This window comes from Salvia splendens, chromosome 22, assembly GCF_004379255.2.
Source record: "Salvia splendens isolate huo1 chromosome 22, SspV2, whole genome shotgun sequence".
NCBI lineage: Eukaryota > Viridiplantae > Streptophyta > Magnoliopsida > Lamiales > Lamiaceae > Salvia > Salvia splendens.
Window position 1 is genome coordinate 19,864,454 of NC_056053.1, and position 12,500 is coordinate 19,876,953.

Consider the following 12,500-nt stretch of genomic DNA (forward strand, 5'->3'; position numbering starts at 1 on the left):
TTAAGATTAATTTGTCTAGTGATATTCAAGATTGAATTCTGAAGATTAATTTTGTCACTAGTGAAATGTCAGGATTAATCCTAAATGACATTGTCTCGAGATTAAATATCGAGTATTATCTACCCAACCAAACAATATTCATAAGACTCAATCTTGTCTAATCTGCTTAACCGAACACCACCCTCTTTAGTGTGAGTCTGTTTGTCCCTTTCCTTTTGTTGTGTAATTTATTGATGCACTAAATAAAAAATATTGGCCTATGTTTGAATCTAAGAGGAGGTATTTCCAGTGCAGTTTACATATTGAAATCAGTAATTTTACAAGTATGGTACTGAAGTAGTAATTTATATCATAACTTAGTTTATGTTTTGGAAATAAAGTGATAATCACTCTTAGTCAAAAGTGGCTCAAAATTAGTTAACTCCTGCAGTGTTACTTAAGAATTTTAATGAAAATCCCTAGAAGAGACATTAATATGAGTGGAAAAAGTTGAGATTCAAGAAATTGATTGGATGATCAAGATGCATAGACAGCCAGCATCCTAAAAACTGTCATCTTTACTAGATGAGAGAATATATTGTTTGGGATATATAATCACTCATCGTTAATATTATTCGAACCTGCCAAGTCCACCACTACTACCAAATAAAATTTACTGATTTCTTCTGTTGTACATTTGAAAAAATATTGTTTTAAAAAAATGAATACTACTTAATTCATATCAAATATAGGAGTATAATTTTACATCACGCATAAAATAAATTTTCTAGCTATAGCTCAAAATATGTTGTTATTACAAATTGTTTGTAATAATTTCATGTTCGAAGCATTGTTTGTGAATATCCATAAAGCTTGGAACACTTGTTAACATGCATGCATGATGAGGACCACAAATTGATTGAGAATGGCCTTGATAATATCATTAAATTTTGTAGTAATTTATTTTACAAAAATGTTTGAAAGTGTGATTTTAGCTAGTCAACTATTAAAACAAAATGATAATATTTGAGTGGAGGAGGTGGGTGCAATGCATGGTTTTATCACTATCACTAGGACCACTTTATTATGAAATAGTATATCATATAGTACTATCACAATATAGAATGACTTTCATAAATTTTCATGTAAAGATTTATGATCAACTTTATAGGGAAATTTTTTCTGCCACTCAATTATACACCGTCCATAATGGTCCTAAAGTTTCCCTCTAAAGAAGTTACTTTCATTGGTAACTTTTATCATGTTAGAGTGGACTATATATAAAAATTTCTTTAGAGATTAAAAGGATAAAGAAAAAAGGATCATACACTTAAGTTTCATATGATTGATTATTTTGACATAATATTGTTTTTGATAAACTGAACGAGTTGAAGTTCATATTAAACAAATAAAACTTCGTGAAAGATATATAATTAAACTTTTAATAATTTTTTATTCCACCTAAATTCACAAAATAATAAAACTTGTAATTTCAATTATACCATAACATTGTGTGTGTGTGTGTGTGTTTGTAATTGGGTGAGGAAATGTGACAGGCCTGATGAAAGCAACTGAAGTAGAATATATGCTATTGCAATTATAATACCAAAAGGAAATACACTAAGGAAATTGGGTCTTCCTCTCCCCCACCCCTACCTTTAATTTGTTTTCCGCGTTCAACTTTAGTGGAAAAAGCATTCACCTTTTAAAAGGTGATTTTGGCCACAGTTTTTTCATATAAATTATATTACGAAATCAAATATATTTGATTATGTGTTCATACCAAACTCTTAATTATAAGCACTCATGTCATAATCATACTTGCACTAATGTCTTAATCAAAATTATCTATCGTGAACGGTTTCCTTTCGCATATATATCTGTGGCAATTTTTATTTTATATTTTTTGTATAAGAGAGCAAAAGATAAGTCTAGCAATGTAAGAATTCAGCCAACTTTATTGTACAATTAAATACTACAAATTTAACAAGTGGTGAGCTTATTTTTGGTGGACTTGCTTTAGAATTCCACATGGGTAACGAGTTTGATATACTATTAAATAAATCTTGTCGAAACGAGTTTATGTTAATTAATCACGTTAATTAAGAACAAAATCTTACATGTGTATCATTGATATCAAATCTATGTATATACTAATAAAGTGGAATCTTGTCTTGTAGCGCTCTCTCTCCCTCTTTCTCTTTCTCTATATATATTAGTAGTATAGTTCGTAGTATTTGTTCTAGCGGCCAGGAGTTTAGATATTATTAATAAGGTGTCGAGTTCGAATCATTTTATCAACATTAGTGGAACAACATTTCCTCAAAAAAATCATGCATCGGGTTTATGGAGCAGGGGCGGAGCCAGGATTTTATTGGAGAAGGGGCAAAAATATAATACATAGGAAAATTTTATATATTTGAGAATGGGCATTTAATGTGGTTAAAGTACATAATTAAAAATTTATGTATAAATATATAAGAGAATGAGTGGATGAGGAGGGGCAATTGACCCATGTCCTCATAAGGTGGCTACGCCCCTATTAAGGAGTACGGGGAATTGGTCACAATAAAATATTAGTAGAGAGGTTAATGCATTTGTTGTTTCAAGTCTTAATTATAAGCTTATACTAATATAAAAATTATTAGAGCATCCACAGTGGGGCGCTCTAAAGTCCGTCCTATGCACCGCCACGTCAGCATTTTTATCCTCCTCCCCTTCCACCTGCAATGGGGCGCTCTAAGGCGCGCCCTAAGCATTTTACTATTTTTTTGTTAATTAATTTAAATGTTTTCAAATATATAAATGCAAACTTAGAAAAAACACAACGATTAACTAAGAACGACAAAAAATTCATTTATAAAAAAAAAAGTTACACTAGAAATAAAAAAAATTGTCTATCCTACAAAAGCCCCAACTTCCGGCTCAATTCATCGATCAACCTCTGGAGGAATTCAGCTCTGGCCAGATCCGTTCACTTCATAAGGGCGTTGTGCGTATCCAACAACGTCCGTGCCATCGAGGCCGTTGCCAAATTCCCGTAGGCAAGTGTCACCGGGGTCGCACCCAAAATCACATGGTAATTTAATTTCATAATATAACATGCAAAAAATCATGGATTCAAGTCATTAAACATTCTCTCAAATGAGAATATATTAGGTTAATAATTCTACTCCCGGAAAAAGAGAACTATAAAAAATTAACAATCATGAAAGATATCATTTGAATGTAAGTTTTATGTCACACACATGTGATAGAATCCTAAATAGAATTGGATTTTGAATGTAATACATTAACTTGGTATAAGATACATTTTCCCTAATTAATTATTATTATTGGGACGTTTCTTAATCATGTGAATCATAATTCCTAATCATGATAATCATAATTCCGACATGCATTGTGATCTTTTAATTCATTCCTATTACAATTAAGGAAATGAATATATTATATAGTTTTTGATTGGCAATTGACATTAATTATGTCGTTTGACTTACAAAGAAGAACTTTATAATTTGATCAAATATTGTAAGGAATAATGTTAGTGATTGACGTAAAACTTGAGAATCAAGTTTATGACAATGAATAAATTAGTCGACCATTTTATGGAAAAGAAACGCTCCTATTATTATACTCATATTATATAGCCACTTTGATGGAAACGGCTTTAATGTTTTTATAATTAGGGTTTGTCCTCTCTTTGCCTATAACCATCAAATCACACACATTCCAGAGAACATATAAATGAGGGAAAGAGAGAAAAAAAATCCTTGGAGTTGAGCTGCGTCTGTACGTCGAAGATAGTTCAAGGAAATCGCCTCCTCCTTCCCCAAATCGCTTCCGCCATCGATCGCCAAGGTACATTTCGATCCTATTATGTTTATGGTTTTACGTGAAATACATGTTGTTCGAAAATCTTGCTTTAGTTATATTCAATTATGTTTTTCTTGAATATATGATGATAAATAATTTTTGAGCTCTATCATCAACTCTCGTTCCAATCTATATTGCCACTACATTCATCAATCATTGGACCCTTTGAGGGATGGGGGAATTCGGAGGACCAAACTCTAATTCACAAAGTAAATCGCCATATTGATATAAGTCGTATTGTTAAGCTCCGAGTTTGGTTCAAATCCACGAAAAATTATTTTATCCTGAATATTCTAGATGGGCCTCATGGTAAAATACTACAAAGATATTTCTATGGACTCTACGAAGAGGAACGCCTAACTAGGGTAAGAAGCATGCCATCAGCTTCTTAGGTAAACAAAGATATATGTTTCGTTATTTGTGATACAGGTCCAGCAATAGACGTCTTCATGCCGAAAACGTGCCAAAAACATTCTGTGTCAGAATGGTTTGAAATTCGAACGGTGCTTGCGAATCGGGCTTAGAAATCAAAAGCAACACGACATTGTCGCATTGATGGACAATGGATTTTAGCCATCTGACATCATGTAGGGGGCGAAAAAGATAATATATTATTATTTGATATTTATTTTTAAGTTTCTAGTTTTCATTTTATTTCCTTTGAGTTTTTAGTGTTTTCTAAACGCTTATAAATAGTGGATATCATTATTTTTACCGCTGTTCTTATTTTATAGTATTAATTTTGTGTCAAAGAATTATGGTTTCTTTTGATAACCTCCTAGTTCAGCCATTCTCATATGTCTTTTTTTGCTCAATTTGCACCAATAATACCATTAGTAACTTGAGATTCTACATGTGAAAATGGTATACTCCAAGCCCAATTTTTCTAGTTCCTCCCTTTGATGTCGCATGTGACCAGTTTATCTTTGTGTAAATTAAAGTTTTTCTAACAAGATGAACCATATAAGAAGTGTTTCTCTTTCTAGGGCGTAGTTTTTCCATGCAAGCGCAAGCATGAGCTAATTAATTTTACTCTTCTTCAAGTTTTATAGGTCCTTGCATAATTTTTGAAGGATAAAATGAAATGAAGAATGTCCATATGCATTCCATAATTGGATTTTCAAAGGGAATGTTTCACTATCGCAATTATTATAGCCAATCTTGAGTTATTGCAGACAAATTAACTCTGGGGGGATAATAAACCCTCAATTATTCTTGCATTTGACGTAATTAGTCATAAATAGCATTATATTTTCAATCAAGTTATATGAAGAGTGTAATGATTTGATTAAACTTTATTTAAAGTCTTGGCAAATAAAAGCCCTAGACACCTATCGAAAATTTCAGTGTCGTTGTAATCTTTTGAGTATTACTTATATCTTTTTAACATAATTTATGAGTCCATAATTATCAACTTCTTTAGAGCATCCACAACCGTGCTCTTGCCAGCGGCACGGTTGTAGGTCCGGGCGGTACTATTCATGCCTGCTCTCTAGCAAGAGCACAACACCCACAACTGTGCTCTTCCGCAAGGACGAGCACAATTAATATAAAATTCAATTAAACAAAAACATTTCCATAATATTAAAATCCATTTAAAAACCACAATAAATATTACAAATTACAAATAAAATTAAAAAATACATAATTAAAATCCTAAAAATTAAAAATTACATAATTAAACTCCTTAAAATTAAAAATTATATAATTAAAATCCTAAAAATTAAAAATTACATAATTAAACTCCTAATAAGACTACGCATCCGGCGGGATCAACCCCAATTGTTTTTGGAGACCTTTTATCATGGTCTCGTGTGTTTCAAGTTGCGTGGGGGTCATAGATGACCTATCGACCATATTGAGTTGGCTTAAGAGCATCCACAGCGAGTTGTTCGGGGGTGGAGGTGGCACATAGGGAGCGGGAGCGGCTTCGGGAGTGGCTTCGGGAGTCGAGTCGCGACGACGGTTGGCCGCCGCATTCTTCCTTCCTTGGGGGCGGCGTTGGGAACCGCTCGGTCCGGCGTCAGAGCTACCCAAGTTAGCTCCGGCGAGTTGGCTAGCCACTTCTTCCGAGCCGGAGTCGGATAGGGCTACCGACCTTGATCGTTTGGAGGAGCCGCTATAGGAGGATGTTATGCCTCCCTTATACTTCGGGTGCGTCCGCATCTCCTGCCAAACGTTAAGATATTTGAACGACTTACCCTTCATGGATTGGTAGGTGCTCAGCGCGGCGGTGATGATGTCGACCTCGCTTCGGCCGCTCCCGACATTCCGGGACTCCTGGATGAAATAGCCGTTGAACTTGTCAATTTCTTCGTTGGCTCGGCCGATGCAGTTGCGCACCATACTCTCGTTGCGCTCGATCGTTCCCGGCGGCCGGTTTGCATTGTACCGGCTAGAGACGCGCCACCAAAAGTGATCGCCGGATTGGTTCGTTCCAAACACCGCATCTTCGGAGATTTCCAAGTACGCCTTGAACAATCTTTCCATCTCCGCCGGTGAGTACGGTGTGCGGACACCGGCGCGAGATGGAGGAGTCGGCATTTGGGAAAGGGCGCGAGGCCTAGGCTCCGGTGTCCACCCGTAGCGCCCATCGGAGGCACCTTGATCGTCGATTGGGTATGGCCGGTAGCCACCCGGAGCGCCCGAATACTGGGTGAGAGGAGGGGCCGAATATTCCGTTTCCGGACTAGGAAACGGTTGTGAACCGAACCATTCGGGGTTCCAACCGTGGGAGCCCGAAGGGTTATCGTCTTGGCCGGACATAGTGATGTTGTAGGGTATGAGAGAATGAAGATGAAAATGGATATGAGAGAATGAAGATGAGAATGGATATTGGAGAATGATGATGAGAGTTGTGTAGTTTGATGTGAATTTTTGAGGTGAAATTGGGGGTATTTATAGATGAAAGTGTGTATTTTTGGGGTAAAAAAAATGAAAAAAAAAATTAAAAAGGTGTAAAAAACGGTTATAAACGGATATATTTTTTTAGGGAAGTGAATTTTTTTTATCGGTTTTTTTAATAAAAAACCGATTTAAAATAAATAAATAAATAAAAAATGTTTAAACACAACGGCTATGCCGTTGACGAATGGGAGCGCGCCACGTGTGCGTCCGCTGGCACGGACGTGCTCGATACATCGAGCAGCGCCGTGCCAGCGGCGCGAGCGCAACAGCGGCGGATGGCGTCCGTGCCAGCGGCGCGGACGGCGGTGGCGACGGACGCCACCGCTGCGCATGCTTTTACAATTGTGGAAAAGCTGGAGGCTACTGAAGAAAGGTAAAAAAAAAGTTTTTAAAAATTAAAGTAGCAGTTAAAATTAGCGAGACGGCTGATGATTTTGACTCTTGCCAAAGTTGTGATGGCGAAATTAATTTTGCATAAAGCGACGTTTCAAATCAGCCTTAGTGCCACTTCGAATATTTCTTTTTGAATATTTTGCAAAAATCAACTCGCTTTTTTAATTAACTGACGTAATGCAATTCCCACCTCCTAGATGTTTTTTAAATCATAAATATTTTCGTGAATAAAATTATTTCGCACATAATTGAATTATACTCCATATATAATTATTTTGTCACATATTTGTTTATAATAATAATCGTGATTTGCACGCCCAACTTTGCATCTCTATATTATTAATCCATCCATTCTACGTGTAATAATTATTTTGGTGCTTACTTAACTAATGAATCATAAATTAAAGGGTCTTAATCAAATTGATATGACGGCGATTTTATTCACATAATATGATGATGATGATTATAATTTATAGGTATGCAATTAACTTTAAATATATGTATATTATAATTATTTAGGAGACAAAAAGTAATAATAGTAAAGTGAAGAACTTAGTAGCTAAGTTTCGACAATACACGAAACACACACGGAAAATCAATAAGAAAAAAGAAGAATGAAGAAACTTGTGGCATACAAAAGTTAAGAGGTGATTGGGGGTGAGATTCTGACTAATACAATTCGTAAAAAGGATTAGCAGCCAACTCTCTGAAGCAAAGGCAAAATGTATTGTTTAGAACACAAAAGAGTGTGGAAAAACTGTGGACGTGAATCAACCATGAAACTAAAAATGGATCCTTAATAACAATGTATATTACTAAAATGAATGTGGACAATTATTTGTACACGTATAAGTATAATTATTTGAAGTTGAGACATCATCCACGCATATCTTACAAAATGGATAATATCCTCTATACTTAGATGATATTTCCACTTCATATTCGCATTGAACTGAATATAAATATTTTGGTGCATGTAACAATATAATGAAGTTGAACTAATTGATTTAAAACCCCGATTAAAATGTTATTATCGTGATTCACGAAGTAATTATGAGATATAAGTCACCACCACATAAATATTTAGGTTACGTTTTTACTCTTATAAATTAATTTAAATTTAATGGAAAGCAAATATTCTAAAAAAAATCATCAATTTTCAAAGTATTTATTAACGTATAATATTTTGTAGGGCAACCACTCATCGACGAATGAAATGCATGGTGGTCCGGTGATAATTATTACCACATAAAGACTATTATCCTTAAATCTTATGATATATATAATTCGCTCCCAAAAAATACCCTATGATTCAAGGACTTTTTATTTGTGACTTTATAATTGTGACCACTAGATGATATGACGGTTAATTCCTTAATAGTTTTGTACATGTGGACCCAATTCATATCAACCTAGCTACGCCAAACAAAACATTGTGTCGTTTTATATAGTATTACAAAAACTTTGGGCAAAACCTTTAGCATTATCATATCATATTGTTGATTCTTGCATATTTCCTACTAATTAAAAAATTAGTCAAAATTATCATGAACTTGTTCTCATAACTAATTTTTTATGATTTAAGATTTCTACTGAAATAAAATAAATATAGAAAATTAAAATAAATATGACAAATCGATATATCAAAATGGAGTCGTATTTTATTCCCAACTTCATTGCTACTCGTCCTAACTTCAACCACAATATAATTTGACACATGTAAAGGCAGAGGCGGTTTTATATGTTTGAGTGGGGGGCAATGGCCCTCACTAATTTTGAATTTTTTGAGATATTTTAGTAATTTTATATTTAAATTATATTTTTTTAAGATATCACGGTTATTTAAGATTAATATCAAGAAACTATATAAAATTTGATATTTTGTACTACTATTTTATTATAGTTTCTTGATACGTGTCACCAAATTAAGCTTCACAAAATTTTTTATTCAAGCTGTAAAATGAATAATAAACTTATATTCAGGTTATATTTTTTTTATTATGATAAGTTTGAGCTAAAAATACTTATGAATTAGTATGGTTTTTCTATATTTGACCATTCAAAAATATTAATCTCTATTTATTTTTCTCTCTAATATATGCGTATCATTTTTATTAATAACAACACTTCATCTAATTTTTTTTTATTAATTTATTAAAATTTGTATCGTCCTAACACTATTTTTTTATGTAATTATATTCAAACTTTCCGCTATTCGTTTAGGAGTAATTCTCTAATTTGCTCCATTGCTTATATTTGGGCCAGCATCTTTCAAAGACTATCAGATAAATCTCTAAATGGGCTTACGACAGCTTAGGAATTCTGCAGGCTAAAAAAACTCTGACCCATTTAGATTTCAAAAAAGGAAGAAATCAATAACTATTTAGGAATTCTGCAGGCTAAAATACTCTTGACCCATTTAGATTTCAAAAAAAAGAAGAAATCAATAATTATTTAGTTCGTAAAATGTACTCCTTCGATCTCATTTTAGGAGTCCCAATTTTTTATTTTAATCTGCTCATATTGAGATCCAGTTAAAATATTTCATATGATAATAGGCTACGTTTAACTAACTTCATTTCACTCACATTTTATTATAAAACTATATACAAATGAGATATGAACATTACACTATTTTTTCTAACTTTCCTATACATTTTTAAAAGTATGTGCCAACTCAACTGAAACTCCAAAAATAGAACTGAGAGAGTATTTAAGATAGTATTTTTTTTATATTCCTTTCGTTCTATAAAAATATGTGCAGCCTCTATTTCCGCATGTCCCATAAAAATTAGGGTATTTTCATTTATGAAAAATTGTCCCCTACTCATTATCCATAAACATCAACTTATTTACAGTTGTACCTTTATGACCAACAATTATAACCCATTAAACACTAATGATAATAATATGAGTTTCATTTTCCACGAATACTATTTTCACTATTATTTTTTTTTTCTTACTTTATCAATGGTGCATTAATTTTCATGCTATATGAAATGAACATATTTTTATGAGACGGAGAGAGTAAATTAGCAGTGGAGTGCTATTCGGTAGTTGTTTTTTCAAATAAAAAATGATAAAGACGTAACACGCTTGTCTTAATGTTTATGACACATATTTGTATGGTAAGTGGTACCAACCTCCCTTGAAAACTTGCTACTGATTTATTTTTTTTAAAAAAAAGCAACTTAATTTCTACCGATAGATGATAGTGGTTATTGTGATACGTCACTAAATGTGGATGAAGCAGATATGATAACAACAATAGAAAAAAAAAATACAATGAGGAAATCATGTCGTGTATATCCTTGTTGATAATCGATAAACTTTTCTTACAATAAGTCCACTACATGAAATTTCTCAGAAACATCGTCTTATACAATCCAAGGGCCAGTTTTCGAGATATTGCAGGGAAATGATAATTGTAAGTTTTTGTACAGAGTAGATGTAAACATATTTTGTATATTAGTTCCTGATATATATGGTATTGTACTAATTTTAGAATATATGTAAGATTGTATCCGTGATTAAATTTGTAGTGTGTTTGATTCATAAGATTCAATCACACGACTAAATCTTATATGGATAATCATGAGATAATTAGTTATAACTATCACCTATCCCTACTAAACTCAATTCTAAATTATATTTTGATATTATTTTATCTTAAAAACGAAATAATAATAAGAAAATATGAGGTGGTGCTTTCCAACTCCACGTGTCCATGCAAAAGCCACGTAGTAGCTCCCATTTAGTGGGCCTTTCTTTGAAGAGAAATTGTGTGATATTTTACTCTCGATTCAAAAGGAACAATGTCGAAGGTTGGGAAAATCGGGTTTGTGGGGGAGTTGACACTAAATATTACGTAAATGTACCCATTTTGTTGTCTATTCCACAAATGGGAAAAACGCCAACCACATTGGCGTTTTTATTAGTAAATACGCCAACGTCATTGGCGTGTTTTAAGGTAAATACGCCAACGATGATGGCGTTTTATACTTGTGCCGTATTTTGGGTGTATGCTCTCGGATTGTAATTACGATTAAACACGCCAACTTGGTTGGCGTGTATAAATAAAAAAACGCATTTGTAAATGGCGTGTTTTCTTTGTTGAAACGCCGAACATATTGACGTTTTGTAAAAGACGCCAACCGGAGTGGCGTATTTACTTAATCATGAAAAACGCCATTCTGAGTGGCGTGTTTAATCAGACTGATATACCAGGCGTTCCTCCCCCAAATCGCGAAAACCTCACAACACACAGCCTTCGCGATTTCTCCAGCTGCGCGCCTTCTCTCCGTGATTTCGGCCTACATTCATCAATCGGTGCTATTCTCCCCCAAATTCATCTATTTTATTCGGTTAGTATGCTTACCTTTTACATAATTATAGTAATTGGTGGATAGCTAGGGTTTGTAATGGGTTGTGAATTGAGTAGAAATATTATGCATTTTGGATTGGTTGAATGATATTATTGTTGATTATTATGTTGGATTGTGTTGGGTTTAAGTTAATTTGTGTATAAATTTGATTATAAGCCTAAACCCTAGGGTTTTTATAGCTAAAAAATTGGGCAAATTGTTTTGATTTATGTGGGTTTTGGTTGATTAGTTTAGATTGTTAAATTTGTTTAGGTTAGGCAAAATTGAAATTGGTAGGTTGGGCGAATTGTTAATTGAAATTGTTAATTTTGTGTAGGTGAATTGGTTTATGATTTTGAATGTGCAATGTTGTGTAACTTGCTTATTTGATGTTGGTGTTCAATTTTGTGATATTGGATTAAATTGTATCTAATTATTGAAATGGTTTATGGTTGGTTATTGTTGAATTTGGTTTATGAAATTGGATTAAATGTTATGGTTGGTTATTGTTGAATTTGAATTATGTAGGTAAATTATGGCATCATCTTCAACCTCTCGTCGTCGGCTTGCATGTGGTCCTGCGGATCCATCTGTATTATATTTTCAGAGACAACACGTCTCTAACAACATATGGGCAGGAGTTCCATCCGAAGATGTACGCTGCCGACGATTTGAAGGAAAAATTTGGGATGTTCCCATCCAGCAACATGTCTTGACAATAGTGGACCAGATGGGGTTTGGGGGTATGTTAAGGTGTGGTAAACCAAAAGAAATTGACCACCATCTTATCACAGCTCTGATTGAACGTTGGAGGCCAGAGACTCACACGTTTCACTTTCCAGTCGGTGAAGCGACTGTGACACTGGAAGACGTGGAGGTCTTATGGGGCCTGAAAGTTGATGGAGAGGCTCTGACAACTTACATCCCCCCGACGGACGCGGGATATTGGACGGACAGGTGTATGGATTTTCTAGGATTCATACC

At 33.9% G+C, this 12,500-nt stretch overlaps 1 long non-coding RNA gene across 1 annotated transcript; it reads left to right on the forward strand.

Moving 5' to 3' along the window:
• Positions 1 to 3,683: 3,683 nt before the first annotated feature.
• Positions 3,684 to 4,566, forward strand: LOC121787014. Its single transcript, XR_006047240.1, has 2 exons — positions 3,684 to 3,837; positions 4,282 to 4,566. It is a non-coding gene; the product is annotated as an uncharacterized LOC121787014 (long non-coding RNA).
• The last annotated feature ends 7,934 nt before the right edge of the window (positions 4,567 to 12,500 follow it).